Genomic DNA, 3,916 nt, shown 5'->3' with positions numbered 1-3,916 from the left:
TCCTGGGCTCAAGCGAGTCTCCTGCCTCCACCTCCCAAGTAGCTGGGACCACAGGCGCCCGCCACAACGCCTGGCTATTTTTTGGTTGCAGCCATCTTGTTGTTTGGTGGGCCCAGGCTGGATTTGAACCCGCCACCTTAGGTGTATGTGGCTGGTGCCTTAGCCACTTGAGCCACAGGCACCGAGCCCAGTGTAGCTTTTCTAAAAATAATTCTGTGTGAAATCACTTTCCTATTTCTGCCCTAAAATCTATTTGGGGTGGGGGACACACTTGAAACAAAGTTTGTTTTGGATACCCTTAGTCGCTTTCCTTTGATTGCTTTGGATTTTATTTAAAACTGTGATCAAACCCTGAACATAAAACTGTGATCAAACCCTGAACAATAAGTGGCATTAAACATAGTGGCTTCTTAATGTTTTAAATTATGACAACAGGCTTGGTGCCTGTAGCACAGTGGTTATGGCATCAGCCACATGCACCAGGGCTGGCTGTTTAAGCCTGGCCTGGGCCTGCTAAACAACAACTGCAACAAGAAAATAGCCAGCGTTGTGGCGGGTGCCTGTAGTCCTAGCTACTTGGGAAGCTGAAGCAAGAGAACTGCTTAAGCCCAAGAGTTTGAGGTTGCTGTGATGCCATGGCACTCTACAGAGGATGATATAGTGAGACTCTGTCTCAAAAAAAAAGAAAGAAAGAAAAGAAATTTATATTTGCTAATCTTTATTTTTTCATGCTTTCTTGAAGATTTTTTTGATACTTCACCAACTTATTACATATGCTTAATATGATCCATAGGCATAGTGGCTCACACCTGTAATCCTAGCACTTTGGGAGGATTGCTTTAGGCTAGGACTTTGAAATCAGTCTGTTTTTTTTTTTTTTTTAATTTTGCTTCCAACTGGCTTTCACTCATCTTAGTTTTTTTTAATTTTTTTTTTTTCTTTTCTTCCTTTAGCAATTCTCTTGCCCTTAGCCTCCCAAGTAGCTGGGACTATAGGCACCCACCACAATGCCCGGCTTTTTTGGTAGAGATGGGGTCTCACTCTGGCTCAGGATGGTCTTGAACCTTTGAGCTCAGGCAATCCACCCACCTTAGTCCCCCACAGCACTAGGATTACAGGTGTGAGCCACCACGCCCAGCCTGAAACCAGTCTGAATCAAGAGTGTGACCATTTCTGCTACAAATTCAAAAATCAGCTAGGTTCCGTGGTGTGTGCCCGTAGTCCTTGCTACTCAGAAGGCTAAGACAGGAGGATCACTTGAGCTCATTTGTTTGAGGCCACAGTGAGCTATGATCACACCATTGCACTCTAGCCTGGGCAATAGAGCAAGATCCCCTCTCTCTCTCTCTCAAAAAAAAAAATACATTCTAAATAAAATGAAAAAGAATTTTGAGAGATTTTCCTTTATATAAGCTATTCTTACTGTACTGTGGTCAAATTTTACTTGGCAACAAATCCTTGCAAACTTCGGTCACGTAAGTGATGAGTAAGACCGAAATACCACATTGAGTCACCTTATCAAATGCACAGTTTCAGAAAATGTAAACCTTTCCCCTGAAACTCTCAAATCATGTTAACTAGAATTATATTGTTTTTAATGTTGGAACTTGCAAAAATGCTGGGTTTTCTGTTTTTTGTTTTTTTGACATAGTCTCAGTTTGTCGCCCTGGGTAGAGTGCTATGGTGTCAGAGCTCACAGCAACCTCAAACTCTTGGACTCAAGCAAGTCTCTTGCCTCAGCTTCCCAAGTAGCTGGGACTACAGGTGCCTGCCAAAGCACCTGGCTATTTTTAGAGATGAGGTCTTGCTCTGGCTCAGGCTGGTCTCAAACTTGTGAGCTCAGGCAATCCACCCGCCTTGGCATCCCAGAATGCTAGAACTACAGGTGTGAGTCACCTTACCTGGCCAAAATGCTGGGTTTTGAATGTGGTTTATTAAATCATTTTTCAGAATGCGAGAAACATAATTATCACAGCTGTCACTTTTTTTTTTTTAATGATTTACAAGTAGTTTATGTGTTGGAAAGCACTATAGAGAACGATGAGACAGTTGAAAAATAAGGAAAAGAAACAACATTCCATGTTTATGCTGTAAACCACAGTAATCTGCATATGGATGCAGGCACACAAAATTTACATCTATCCAGGCAATATCTAAATTCAGAAATCTTTGGCACTCATACAAAGGTACTGGTTAAACCAAGCCAACAATGAGTAATTTTTTAATGTATTTTAGGAAATGTCTTTCCCCAATTTAAAAATGTAATACTCTCCACTCTAAAAATTTACTGAAATAAAGATAAGCTATGACCCAATCAGCTGTGACACAAAAAGGTGTAATGAACAGCAGTCATTGAAACAGGTGTAGGGTAAGAATCTCTTTAAAAGTATAAAAGTGCGCTGAGACCTTGTGTGTTTTAGAGTTTTGGACTTCAGATTTTAAAACATCTTTTGAGTAGTGCCTGAGTTGTATGGAATCCAGTCTTAATTTGTATACAAAAGTGTTAACAACTACACTTGAACATCTTACATTACAGAGCACAAAATTAACCTATATCCCTAGTACTTAACAGTTACCTGGCAAATACTCCACAGGTGCACACAATTGCACAGGCACATGCACAGCTGTCTTCCCTATGTGCTTCTATTGCTTCTTGCTGTTGTCCTAATTTGCTTCTCTTGAAAAAGGGCAATGACCTAGGTGCTCTGAAGGGATTCTCAGAGCTGGATGGTAAGTCCTCTGACTGGGGAACTTTACCCCTGGAGCTGGAAAATATCTGGTCGCTGCTAAGTGCAGCTTTATTTCTATTAGAGGTTCAGGCCATAAGAATCTTATATCTTTGGGAAAACATCTATAGTTTAGCTGTGGTCCACAAAGTGACTTTTGTTTCTTTGATCCCAGTGTCAGAATTAGAATGAGGGTTCTAGAGTGAGATATTTTGTACCAGGAAGCACTTTCCCCCACTAAAGAAACCAGTAAGTTTTTTCCTTTACACCACAATTTACAACACAAATAATTAGCATTTCTTGAATACCACAATGGATATTCTAGACTGAATACTGGAAGAACATGTTCCTGAAGGCACTGAAGAGAAATAGCATGAACAAGAGGCAGTTACTTCTAATAAGGCTTAGTTCTATTTAGTCAGAACTTCAAGAGTACTTTAACCTATCCAGCAGAATTAACTGTGGCTACAATGGCATTTTCTACTTTTCCATTAGAGCTACTGACTGAAGAAGCTTTTATTTGCATTTATAAAGAAGATGACAGTAAAACAGAATAGTCAAATTACTAAAGCCAGATGTCATATTAGGAAATGACAGCTTAGCTAAATACTAATTCCTTCCAGTCATATTCCTCAATCCTATCTGCTTTATAGGTTCCATTATTGATAACAGAAAGGGCTATAGTAATTGACTTGGACAATGGCTAGAGAAAACACTAATTTTGATACTAAAATTATCCTTGATAGAATTGGAATAATCTATTCTCAATAGAAGTGGTTGAAATATACCATAAAAACTTGACTTATAATCAGAAGAAAAATCTTAAAATTGAAAGTCTTTAAAAACATATTTTTGACACTTACCTTTCATCTAATCTTACTAAGGATGGGAATCTCAAATATGAACAAAAGAAAATTTCTTAGGAAGTTACAATACTTTTAAAAAACAAACCTTATCAGTAAGTTTGAGAGTGAGGCTTGCAGACACTATCACACAGAAAAATAGTATCTTAAAACAAATTTTTTTGTGTTATGAAGAGCTACTTGAGAACAACTAAGAAAAAAGAAAATTAGAAGCAAGCATTTGTTTTCTTTCTTTTTTTTTTTTTTTAGAGACAGTCTCACTTTGTCACCCTAAGTAGAGTACTGTGGCATCACAGCTCACAGCAACCTCCAGCTTTTGGGCTTAGG

The sequence above is a fragment of the Otolemur garnettii genome, unplaced genomic scaffold, assembly GCF_000181295.1.
Source record: "Otolemur garnettii isolate 467f Iridium unplaced genomic scaffold, OtoGar3 scaffold00003, whole genome shotgun sequence".
Classification (NCBI taxonomy): Eukaryota; Metazoa; Chordata; class Mammalia; order Primates; family Galagidae; genus Otolemur; species Otolemur garnettii.
This window is presented reverse-complemented; position numbering follows the sequence as displayed.